Raw genomic sequence first — 13222 nt, 5'->3', positions numbered from 1 at the left:
TGTGTTAATGACATAGTTTCAAATATACAGGGAGCTGTTTGCCCCCAGTTCTTAAGTCTAACTCTGTTTTTCTCACCAGCCTTCAAGAGGATGAACATAGGACGGCAGAGTTAGGGAGTCTCAATTCTTTTCTACCCGCTGTCTTTCCTTGTCAGTCTCCCTGCTTTAAAATTGCTATCTCTAATCTACTGTGGACAGGGAAATGAAACCAATGGTGGAATCATGCCTCAAACAAGAAAGTAAGAGTTTTTTATACTTTTTTGTAAGGAACAAATATTTTGTAATTTTATAAGCAGAAAAGAGAAGAATACACCAAAATATTTAAGGTGGTCAATTCTGAGGAATAGGATTAGAGGCAAAATTCTTTTACTTTTTATTTAAAAATTGTTCACAATTTGTCTGTTATGAGATTTATTTTATGACAGAAAAAGGACACTGATATGTAAGAAAGAAGCCTAAACAATTCTCTAATCAGGCACAAAACATTTTCCCCATACTGAGGAACTATGCTTATTTTATATATATGTTTATATATGCTACATATGTGGAGTATATGCTATATATACACATACATTCAATATATAACATAATATACATGGGGAACCAAACACTGGCTGAACTTCTTATTAAGGTGTAAATGGTGATTGAGACATGACTTTGAAACAACTGCAAGTAAAGAAGGTAAGAACAGAAAGAAGTTCTGAGGAACTCTGAGGAACTGAAAAGATTATGAGTAGGTTTGTATTTGTGGGGCTTAGGGGAGGGGAGCAATTTGAAGTGAAAAGGAAAATCAGAAACAACTGTCAACATTGAGAGGAAAATGGAGATCTCAAGACAAAGTATACACTGCTACACGACAGGCAGGCCCAATGGTGCTGTTCATCAGACAGGGTCTTGTGTTCTATGCGCCCGTGGAGATTATCAGCCATGTTCCCACGATGGGGCCATGCTGCAATAGAGGAAATAGAGGCCTGGGTTTGTTGGGATGCTGCCCCTTACCTTCCAGGACAAGGACAGGTTAGTTCCATGTCCGAGCTCTTCTTGCTTCGTAGCCTGCCAAGGACTGTGGCATCTCACCAGGATCTGCTTCTCTGGAATTCTTTGGTATAAGTGTCTGTTCTACCCTGATCACTGTAAACAGAAGCAGTTGACTTTTAATTAATGGAAGCGGATGCATTTCTTTAATACACACAAGTAAAAGATAGATTTATGTCTTTTGCACACACATAGGGACAGCTTAATTTAATGGAGCTGAAGGGGGAGGGGTGGGGTCTTAGCAAGACCCATCTGGCCCAGCTCCTATTTAGCATGGATCACTTCCCACTCATGACAGAGATGCTAATTGTGAGCATCACTTCCAAACACCATAGGATGTGGTGTAATTATGCTGTTCATAAAAGAATTCCAAACAGGGTTCTGTTTTGAATTTGATGAAACATAATGAGAAATCTCTGTGGCAGATGACAACACTCTTCTTTCAATTAATGGGATACTTGCTCAGAGTCATCCCCAAAACCATTAGACACTGATTAGAGAGATTTATGGCCTCTGAAAGGACTAAACACAAATATTTTTCATCTGGCAAGTGTGGTAAAACTATCTCCTTTGAGGACATCTGGGAGGATATTTATTTAAATGAAATGTGAGTAGACAGAGGAATTTACTAGATCACTTTCCACCCAGATCTGAAAGTCAAATTGCCCAAATGCAAACCTCATTCAGCCATTTCTTGGAGGGTTTCATTCCTGCCCTTCAATCATTCATTCATAAAAATGACCCAGCAGATACTCATGGAACATTATCCTGAGTAAGGTGTAGGGCTTGGCTGTGTTATACTGCAGTGATGAATCAGAAGGTCAGTTTTCCATAAGAGGGCTCTGCATGTTTAAAACAAAGCATATGTGAAATTAGAAATCCTTAACTGAAGTTCACGCATTCCCCCATCTAGGTTTGTGACTTTGAGCAAATCATTTCTCTCTGAGCCTCAGAGTCCTTAAAATGTGGATAAGAATGCTTTCAAACCTCATAGAATTGCTCTGAGTAAAATGAGGTACACAAAATTTGATGATAAATTGCTAAATAAATGCAAGAGGCTATTGATATTAAGACACTAGCCAGGTAGAGATATTTAAAGCACACAGAAATACCTACAGCACAAAGCAAAAAGCCAATGCTATTTTAATAGAGGTACAAATTTATTTATTAGTTCATAATATCTTTTGAGCCCTAATATGGTCCAGATGATGTGCTCAAACGAAGTGCAAAGGAGTTTAGAAGAGGAAGAATTATCTGCTTGTTTTTTAAATGTTCCCCACCAAGATCATTCCCCACATCTTACAGTAACCCTACAGTTATCAGTATTGTTCTCATTCTAACTATTATAAAATTCATTGTGCATAGTCTGATTTCATTTCACTACAAGGATCTGCTATTGCTCTTAAAACAGTCTTACCCCAGGTTGTGATCTCAGGGTTGTGAGATCGAGCGTGGAGTCTGGGATTCTCTCTCCCTCTGCCTCTCCCCCCAACCCCCCTGTGCTCTCTCTTGCTCTCTCAAATAAATAAATCTTTTTAAAAAAATCTTACCCCAGCCACTCTCTGCCTCTCCCCTGTCTTTTTCTTGCCTGAAGATAGGAAGGTGAGAGAATGGACTAGCTTCGGATATGCACTGACCCACCTGGACTCTGCCTTGTCCAAGTTGGTTGACCCCAGGAAAGTTGCCAGGCATTTGTGAGCCTCTGGGATCTCCCCTGTACAGTGGGGTAAATTATACTGACTTTGTAGTGTCCTTGTGTGGTGAGAGCAATTTGTGGGAAGCTCCCGGCTTATTGAGCACGCTCAGCAACTGCAGCTATTGGAACTGTAACAAAGTCCTTTTTAATCCAGTCTCCTTGTTTCCTCCATGCATGGAATGACTCAGGTTTTGATAGATTTGATTCATCCAAGTCAGAGATACTTTTTTTTTCACTTATTGATTTGGAAGAAGAAAAAATGAACAAAATTTTTTCAGTAGAGGCGCACTTGAGTGGCTCAGTCAGTTAAGCATCTAACTCTTGATTTTGGCTCAGGTCATAATCACAGGGTCGTGAGATGGAGCCCCACGTTGGGCTCCATGCTTAGTGCCCAGCCTGGTTGAGAGTCTCTCTCTCCCTCTCTCTCTGCCCTTCCCCCCACTCTTGGTGTGCATGCACATGCATGCACAGGCTCGCTCTCTCTCAAATTAAATAAATCATAACCAAAAAAATTTTTAGTAGCCTTCAAGCCAGTTATTCAAAAGATACAGACATGATAAGATGATCTGTTGTAGGGAGAGCACTTGGTGCTACTTTTACAATCAAAGAGCTAGAGTCTTCTTTCTGACCTATTTTTAGCATCAGCTTCTCAACCATTTCTCATTTGGCTTTGTTTATATTTCTTCTACCAAAGGCAGGGGACGTCACTTTTTTGGTTTGGCCTCTCTAGTTTCAACAATTCCGTTTACAATTATAGTTGACCTTTGAACACTTGTAGGAGTTGGAGCACCCCCTGCCCCACCCCACACAGTTGATAATCCACATATAACTTTTGACTCCCCCAAACTTAGTAGCCTACTGTGGGGTTTTTTTGGGGTTTTTTCCTTCAAATTTTTATTTCAATTCTAGTTAGGTAACATACAGTGCAGTATTAGTTTCAGGAGTAGAATTCAGTGATTCATCACTTACATACAACACCCAGTGCTCATCATAACAAGTGCCCTCCTTAATACCCATCACCTATTTAGCCCATCCATCACCCACCTCCCTCCATCAACCCTCAGTTTGTTGTCTATCAATAAGAGTCTCTTATGGCTTGTTTCCCCTGCTCTCCTTTTTTCCCCATCCCATATGTTCATCTGTTTTGTTTCTTAAATTCCATATATGAGTGAAATCATAAGGTATTTGTCTTTCTCTGACTTATTTCGCTTAGCATTATACACTCTAGCTCCATCCACATCATTGCTAATGGCAAGATTTCATTCTTTTTTGATGGTTGAGTAGTATACCTGTGTGTGTGTGTGTGTGTGTGTGCACGTGCCACATCTTCTTTATCCATTCATCATTTGGCCTCTTCCCATGTTCTGGCTATTGTTCATAATACTAATAGCCTACTGCTGATGAAAGCTTTACTGATATGTTTAACACACATTTTGTATGTTATATGTATTATATACTATAGTCTTACAATCAAATAAACTAGAGAAAAGAAAGTCAGGAAGAGAAAAATACATTTACAGTACTGGATTTTTTTTTTTTAAATCCACATATATGTGAACCTGTGCAGTTTACATTCATGTTGTTCAGGAGTCAACTGTATATCTTACTTTTAAGCACAGCACATCATAAGATGGAAGTGGCAGATCATCCAATTGCTTTAAAAAAAAGTGTTAGCAGAGACTCTCCTTCACCTGGTGGGCGCACAATTGAAAATAGGATGATGGCTAAGGAGGTGCTCTGCAGTCCATCATGACAAGCTGTAATATACAAAGCGTTAATGCTTTTTCACAACTTCCTCTGAAAGTCAAGAGGACTGCTGCCCTTAGTGATCCCAGAGAGACTGGGGAGAAATAAGATTTGGGCCAATCTTCTTCCAATCAAGATTCAGGACCACAAGTTCAATTATTGTCCGTTGCCACTCAGAAGGGAAACTTCCAAATTGGGCAGAGACCAAGGATTTGATCTGACAAGTGTAGGAGTTTTCACACAAGTTAATAGAACTTGGAATCATAGAGATGCTTGAAAATAGCTTTAAAGATTTTCTGCATGACAGTTATTTGTTTCTTTGCAATTTTGAAAATGTCCAGAGAGTGTATATCTGAAAGCCCTGCCCAATCACGTCTCCATCCAGCAATGCATGGTTTTATTTTTTTAGTAGAGGAATTTTATTTGCCTTTTTCCAAGTCCTCTGTTCCACTCTGGGTCCTCTGAGACGTAGATGCCAACCAGAATAAAACATGCAGTAGGGAAATGTTTGTAAAGTGTACAGGAGAGAGGGAGCAGGAGTGGGCAGGGAGAGCCTTCAGATCCCTATGTAGGGCTAACAGCTGTGTGAGGAGAGGGAAGAGAGGAGAACTGAATAGGAGGAGATTTCAATGGCAGTGAAACTCTGATAACATCTCAGCCATTCCAACAGGGATCCCCAGTGCAAAGACTGCCCATTACAGGAGTCCCACGTTGGGCTGGTATGGCCAGCTCTCATCTTCTTCCTGTGCTTGGCCACTGACTAGGAGAAAACCATGGAGAGCAAGGCCTCAGAATGTAAGCTGCATTAGATCCAAGGTGAATAGCTAGAAGCTGTCCAGGAACTATTCTGCTCATAGGTGCTTCTCTTGAAGGGAGATCTGAGTGCAATACTTCCATGGCTGCCATTTCCACAACTTCTGCCACAGAGATCTGTTGCTCTACATGTGTTTGGCAAGCAGCATCTCCCTGGTTCACATGGGCATCTTTTCTAGGGGAGAAACCTAGAAGAGGTTAGTTGGATGAACTAACAGCTCCATTTCTGCATTTAGTTGGTCTCCCTCCTCTACTATCCATTCTAAACTCTCTTTACTTTCAGTGTCACCTGGGCAGGTCACCTCAAACCCTGCAAAGCCCAGAACTGTGGTGATAGGAGGCACAAAATCCCCATGTGGGTCATTGAGTGTAATGGTAAGTGGGGCTACTCTTGCTTTCACCCCCTTAGTTTGTAGCTGGTTCAGAACTATTCCGGTTATATTATGACAGCAAATGGGAAAGTTAACATAGCTCTGCAGCAACATGAAATGAATACTGTTGTCCGTTGCATGTAAATGCAGACGTTTCTGATCTTCTGTTTTTTTTTAATGTTTTTTTATTATATTATGTTAGTCACCATACAGTGATCTTCTGATTTTTTTGACTGGAGTAGAAATAATGAAGATACCAAGCCACATACTGTCTACCTCTGAGACCTTACCAGTCAGCTGTAGCAAAGACACGGTGTCTGAAACAACATTGTAACAAGAGCTGCTATTTGACTGAGTTTGTGGTAATCTACAGTCATCCATCCACCACCTTAAAAAAAAAAAAAACTTTGGATGTGATACTGTTTTTATTTACTTTAGAGGCTTCCAGTTGACCTTTCCCCACTATGCTCACTCTTACCCACAGGCCAGGAGCTCAGTACTCCAATTGCCATGTATGGGTCCACGGACCCTTAAACCTACCATAAACTAGACTAGCCAGCTCTTCATTCACTAGGGGATTATGAAAATATTTGGGGTCTTTTGTTGTCACCGTCAACTAAGACTCTGTGTCCAGTACTTCTTGAAATGTCTGGGTATTTGTCTTCCCACCATGCAATCACCCAAGTAAATGGCCATAGGTCTTTTTAAGGAAGGACTAAGGGAGTCATTATAGTACATACTTGCCATCATGTTGCCAGGCCCTTCTCCTGGAGATCTGGCCACCTCTTTAGTCATTGGATTTCAAATCAGAAAACTGGCTCAGTTTTCTAACTGAACAAATGATAACTGACCTCTTATTGAGATGACTGCCTTCAGTCTTCTTCTCCTCTGTTCTTTTCTTCTTCTGATTATATTAAGCAGCACTCTTGGCTTCTCATCTATTTGCTCATGTTCCCCTGACCATCTCCACCATTCCCTGTGGTCAGGTGCCCTTGGCTGCCTCTCTGATATTGCCAGTCATTATGGAAATTGCAGCCCCCTAGCTTCTAGTGGTCAGGTGCTGCCACCTGCCCTCTATTACTTCCAGGATCCATTTCCCATTGCTGTCAGTAAGCCCAGCTTGGCCGTGCCACTACTGAACTTCACAGCCTATTCCTGATGGCCCTGGTGAATGCTGTGTCCTCTGAACTGTCTGGTGCAATACAATCCTCAGGTGGGTCTTCTGACCTCACATAAATTATTGATTCTAGTATTCTTTCCTCTGAGTTTTAAAACTCCTTCCTTTACCATCGGCCAGGGCATAAGTAAAATTCTTGGGGGCATCCACTCAGATGCCCCCATCCAAGCTTTCCTGGTCCAAGGTTTTCCCAGCTAGGGGCCAAACCTTAGCATAACAGCCCTGTCTTAGTTGAGCATTTAAATATCTCTAGAACTCTAAGAAACTATTAGATCCCGAGTCCTCTCTTCAACTCTAATCATTATTCCACTGCAGAGATAAGAGACTCTTTGTAAGTGTCCAGAGAGGCTGTCTCCCTCTCACACTTAGTCCTGAATTGTTTGTTAATGTCCCTTAGTTTCTAATTATCCCTCCCTGTTGTGTCAGTACAATTTAGTAATAACTGGCCTCGGAGTTACTGTTTTCCTCATGTATTTCAAATGCCTAAATCGCTTCATTGGCAAAGATGTTCTCCTCCATGGGGACATTTTTCCAGGTCACCACCCATGAAATCTTCAGCAGTTGAGGCATACTGTCTTATTCCAGGAACTATCCATGCCCCACATGTCAATTGGGCTAGCGTTCTCTTTGCTAGCTATAAGGTGAGCTAGTATCCAAAACGCCATTTTGTGTACCAACTGTATAAGTTTGAGCGCTCCAAGAGTGGATACCGAGATGAAATTAGGTGTGTTAGAGATTCACTGGGATGATGTTTGTGAAGACAGAGTGGAAGTTGGTGGGAATTGTCTTCAGAATGTGATGTTTAAAAGGAGAGAGTTAAGACAGGAGGACAGGAAGGAGAACTGCAGACTGCAGAGCAGATCTGAAAAGGCCTAGGCAGATGAGGATCCCCAGAGCAAAGATTTCCCATTATAGGAGTCATGTCTAACAGAAATGTCATGGCTCTAGTGTCCCTGCTAGGGTCAGTCTGGCTGGTGTCAAACCAGAGAAAGCATGGCTTCAATGTGAACTCTGCTGGAAAGCCAAATTTGTAGCATCTGGAAGATAGCTGCCAGCTACCCTCCTTGGAGCAGGTTCTCTTGAAAGGATATCTCAGCAGCATACCTCCATGGTTGACACATATCCTCACAGAGATGGGAAGCCAGGTTTATGGATGTAAGGTCAATGGCCAACCTCCAGTGGACAGAAACTTGAAAAACTAAATTAGTTGTCCTTTGGTTATGTGGAAGAGTTCAAGCCATGGATTCAGCCTTCCTTGGGCCATTTTTTGGGAATACAACATTATAGTGTCTCCTGATTTCTTTGGCCCTGTCAGAATTTTAACCCCTACAGGCCAAGGTTCTATATGTAGAGTAAGATCTTCCTGTCTGCTATCTAACCACCTGTGGCTCAGACATCTGTACGAATGCCAAGGCCAAACCAAGTGGTATTGGAGGCTCAAGGAGGTATTTGTCCTCTGAGTTCAAAGGGAAAATTCAAGCCCAGAAAAAGGTTGGCTTATTGTGATCAAATCTGACCAAAATATCTCTTTCTAAACACCTGATCTTAGACTTCGCTTAATTTTTATGCTGAACACATTCTCGGATAGTCCATCTTCAAAGACTTGAGGTCTAATTTGTTTGATTAAGAAAGCGAACAGGGGCACCTGGGTGGCACAGCGGTTAAGCGTCTGCCTTCGGCTCAGGGCGTGATCCTGGTGTTATGGGATCGAGCCCCACGTCGGGCTCCTCTGCTATGAGCCTGCTTCTTCCTCTCCCACTGCCCCTGCTTGTGTTCCCTCTCTCGCTGGCTGTCTCTATCTCTGTCAAATAAATAAATAAAATCTTTAAAAAAAAAAAAAGAAAGCGAACAAATGAAGGCTTAGAAATTGAAAGCAAGTAAATCAAGTAAATTTTCCCTAAGATGAGGCTGATGAAAGAGGCTGCCCAGGCAATTAGCTCTAAATATTGCTGTGTGGAACGATGGGTTTTTTGGGAAGCCCATTTCAAGGCAGTTATAAATAAAACCCTCTAAAGACTAGAGCAAAAGAAAAACCACAGTCCTTAGTGAGGAGAAGGTAGGCAAATGAGGAATATCAAGCGCATAGCCAAGCAGTGCATTTTCAGGATGTATGTGGGCTTCAGAGAGCAGGCTGGGCTCTCCTTCCAGCTCATGGGAAGACTGTGGGCAAGTTGTCTGATGCCTGTGAGCCTCCATTTCCTTATGTATCAAATGAAGGAAAATGACTCTTGTTTAGTCTGTAGTTAAAGGAATTAAGAAACACAACGCAGAACAACATAGTAAGAGTGGTCTCTGGGGTCAGAAGTCCCAACTCTTCAACCACAGTTCAACCTTGATGAAGCTGCTGAACCCCTCTGAGTCCCAGCTGCCACCCTTTAAAATGGAGGCCATGATCCCATAATACAGTTTGTACTCCGTGATGTCTGACTGCTTTTGTTCCACCTAATATTTTGAGATTCATCCATTTTCTTGCAGGTTTCAGTAATTGATTTCCTTTTATTACTGAGCAGATTACACTTAGGAATGTACCATAACGTGTTTACCTATTCTCGTCTTGGTATATGTTGGAGTCATTTACAGATTTTGGTAATCATGACTCAGGCAGCTATGAATATTCTTAGAGAGGCATTTTTGTGGACATGTGTTTTCATTTCTCTGAGTAAATACCTAGGAATGGATTTCTGGGTCATAGGATAGGTACATGTTTAACTTGGTGAGAAAGAGCCAAACATTTTTCTGTAAGGATTGTGTCAGCAGTATACACTCTCACTAATATTTGGTGTTAATCTTTTCCATTTTAGCCACCCTAGTGAGTGAAATAGAATCTCACTGTGGTTTTAATTTGCATTTCCCTCATGGCTAATAACATTAAGGATATTTTCATGTGTATGCAGATCATTTGCCTATCTTCTTTTGTGAAGTGTCTGTTCAACTCCTTGTTCAATTATCATACTGGGTTGTGTTTTTTTATTAATACTAAGGAGTTTTTTTTTTAATATTCTGGTTATAAGTCATTTGTCAGAAAATAAGTCTGCCTCAGACTGGGAGAAAGCTGAGCAGTTTTTGCTGTTGGAGAAATCCAGTTTACAAATTCTTTTCTTGTGGTTACTGCTGACCATCTCCTGTCAAAAAAACAAAAACAAAAAACAAATAACTTTGCCTATTCTAAGCTCACAAAGATATTCTTCTAACTTTCTTTAAGAGGTTTAAGAAACTTTTACTTCCAGGTGTATGATTCATCTCAAGGTAATTCTAGTGTATGGTATAAAGCAGTATATTTGGGGTTCATTTTTTGCTGTATAGTTATTCCAACATTGCTTGTAGAGAAGGCTTTCCTTTCCCTGTTGATTTGCTCTGGTGTCTTTATAGAAAACCAAATGACTCTATATCTGGAATCTTACTTCTGTGCAGTTGATCTATTTGTCTATCCTTATGTCACTACCAACTGTCTTAATTACTATAGCTTTAAATTTATTCTTGAAAGTAGGGAATGTAAGTTCTCCAACTTTGTTATGTTTTTCGAGGTTGTTTTCACTATTCTAGTTCCTTTTTTTATCTAAACTTTCGTATCTGCTTGACAATTTCTACAAAAAAAAAAAAAAACCACTGCTGGGATTTTAATTAGGATTACAATGAATTTTTTTCTTCTTACTGCATTTTTAAAATATTTATTATTCCAGTATAGTTAACTACAGTGCTATATTAGTTTCAGGTATACAATATAGTGCTATTATCTACATTACACAGTGCTCATCAGGATAAGTTCACTCTTAAACCCCTTCACTTATTTCACCCATCCTCCCACCTACCACCAGTTCTCTATATTTCTTTTTCTTTGTTCATTTGTTTCCTTAAATTCCACATGAGTGAAATCACATGGTATCTGTCTTTCTCTGACTTATTTCACTTAGCATTATACTCTCTAGATCCATCCACGTTGTTGCAAATGGCAAGATTTCATTCTTTTCTATGACTAATATTGCATCGTATATATTCCATTATATATTATATAGTGCATTATATATATTCTATTATATATAGATGTTCTATTATATATACATATATAATACATATAATACATATATATATAATATATATATATATATATAATACATATCTTGGCTGTTGTAAATAATGCTGCAGTAGACATAGGGGTGCATATATCTTTTCAAATTAGTGTTTTCATATCCTTTGGGCAGATAGCCAGTAGTGGAATTACTGGATCATATGGTAATTCTATTTTTAATTTTTGAGGAACATCATACTGTTTTCTATAGTGGCTGTACCAGTTTGCATTCCTACCAACAGTGCATGAGGGCATCTTTTTCTCCACATCCTCACCAGTACTTGTTATTTCTTGTGTTTTTTATTTTAACCATTCTGTTTTTTAAATTCAGTTAGCCAACACATAATACATCATTAGCTTCAGATGTAGTGTTCAGCAGTTCATCATTTACGTATCACACCCAGTGCTTATCACATCTCGTGCCTCCTAAATGTCCATCACCCAGTTACCCCATCCCCCACCCCCTTCCCCTCCAGCAGCCCTCAGTTTGTTTCCTGGAATCCAGAGTCTCTCATAGTTTGTCTCCCTCTCTGATTTCTTCCCATCCAGTTTTCCCTCCCTTCCCTATGGTCTTCTGCACTGTTTCTTATGTTCCACAAATGAGTGAAACCATATGATAATTGTTTTTCTCTAATTGACTTATCTCACTCAGCATAATACCCTTCAGTTCCATCCACATTGATGTAAATTGTAAGTAAGTATTCATGAATTCTGATTGCTAACAATCCATTGTATATATACATATACCACATCTTTATCCACTCATCTGTCAAAGGACATCTCGTTAGCCATTCTTTTTAAATAATTTTTTATTGTTATGTTAGTCACCATACAGTATATCCTTCGTTTTTGATGTAATGTTCCATGATTCATTATTTGCGTATAACACCCAGTGCACCATGCAATATGTGCCCTCCTTAATACCCATCACTGGCCTATCCCAATCCCCCATGCCCCTCCACTCTGAAGCCCTCAGTTTGTTTCCCAGAGTCCACAGTCTCTCATGGTTCATTCCCCCTTCTGTTTACCCCCCCTTCATTCTTCCCTTCCTTCTCCTACTGATCTTCCTGCTATTTCTTATGTTCCGTAAATGAGTGAAACCATATGATAATTGTCTTTCTCTGCTTATTTCACTTAGCATAATCTCCTCCAGTCCCGTCCATGTTGCTGTAAATGTCGTATAATCATTCTTTCTGATGGCTGAGTAATATTCCGTTGTATACATAGACCACATCTTCTTAATCCAGTCATCTGTTGAAGGGCATCTTGGCTCCTTCCACAATTTAGCTATTGTGGACAATGCTGCTATGAACATTGGGGCATATGGCCCTTCTCTTCACTACGTCTGTATCTTTGGGGTAAACACCCAGTAGTGCAATGGCTGGATCATAGGGTTTTGACAGGTGTGAGGTGGTATATCTCATTGAAGTTTTGATTTGCATTTCCCTGATGATGAGTGATGTTGAGCATCTTTTCATGTGTCTGTTGGCCATCTGTATGTCGTCTTTGGAGAAATGTCTGTTCATGTCTTCTGCCCATTTTTATTTGGATTGTTTTTTTGGTGCTGAGTTATATAAGTTTTTTTATAAGTTTTTTTTATATAGTTTGGATATTAACCCCTTATGGGATACATCATTTGCAAATATCTTCTCGTATTTGGTGGGTTGTCTTTTTGTATCATTGATGGTTTCTTTCACTGTGCAGAAGCTTTTTATTTTGGTGTAGTCCCAGTAGTTTCATTTTGCTTTTGTTTCCCTTGCTTTAGGAGACATATCTAGGAAAATGTTTCTATGGCTGATGTCAAAGAGATTACTGCCTGTGTTTTCTTCTAGGTGTTTAAGGTTTCAGGTCTCACATTTAGGTCTTTAATTCACTTTGAGCTTATTTTTATGGTGTAAGTAAGTGTCCAGTTTCATTCTTTAGAATGTAGCTGTCCAGTTTTCCCAGCACCATTTGTTGAGACTTTTTTCCTTTGTGTGTTCTTGTGTCCTTTGTCATAAATTAATTGACCATATAAGTATAGGTTTATCTCTGGACTCTCTGTTCCATTGATCTGTGTGTCTGTTTTCGTGCCAGCACCATATTGTTTTGCTTGCTACAGCTTTGTAGTATAACTTGAAATCTGGGGTTTTTATACCTCCAATTTTGTTGTTCTTTTTCAGGGTTGCTTTTGCTATTCAGGGTCTTTTGGGATTCCATATAAATTTTAGGAGTTTGCTGTATTTTGATAGGGATTGCATTAGATTGAGGGGTATTAAATTGAATCTTTAGCAAAAACTGGGAAAAAAAGACAATATTGGGTCTTGATTATCAACCAT

General features: G+C 39.9%; 1 long non-coding RNA gene across 1 annotated transcript in view; it reads right to left on the bottom strand.

The window, feature by feature from the left end:
• Positions 1-362: 362 nt before the first annotated feature.
• Positions 363-13222, bottom strand: part of LOC109489971 — a 65560-nt gene continuing 52700 nt past the window's right edge. The window contains exons 2-4 of the long non-coding RNA XR_002143139.2: positions 1714-1877; positions 1078-1131; positions 363-949 (exon numbers count right to left, since the gene is read on the bottom strand). This is a non-coding gene — a long non-coding RNA (uncharacterized LOC109489971). The remainder of the gene's footprint in view (positions 950-1077; positions 1132-1713; positions 1878-13222) is intronic.

Source organism: Ailuropoda melanoleuca, chromosome 3, assembly GCF_002007445.2.
Source record: "Ailuropoda melanoleuca isolate Jingjing chromosome 3, ASM200744v2, whole genome shotgun sequence".
Taxonomy (NCBI): domain Eukaryota; kingdom Metazoa; phylum Chordata; class Mammalia; order Carnivora; family Ursidae; genus Ailuropoda; species Ailuropoda melanoleuca.
Note: the sequence above shows the minus strand (reverse complement) of the source record. Positions and strands in the feature narration are given on the sequence as shown.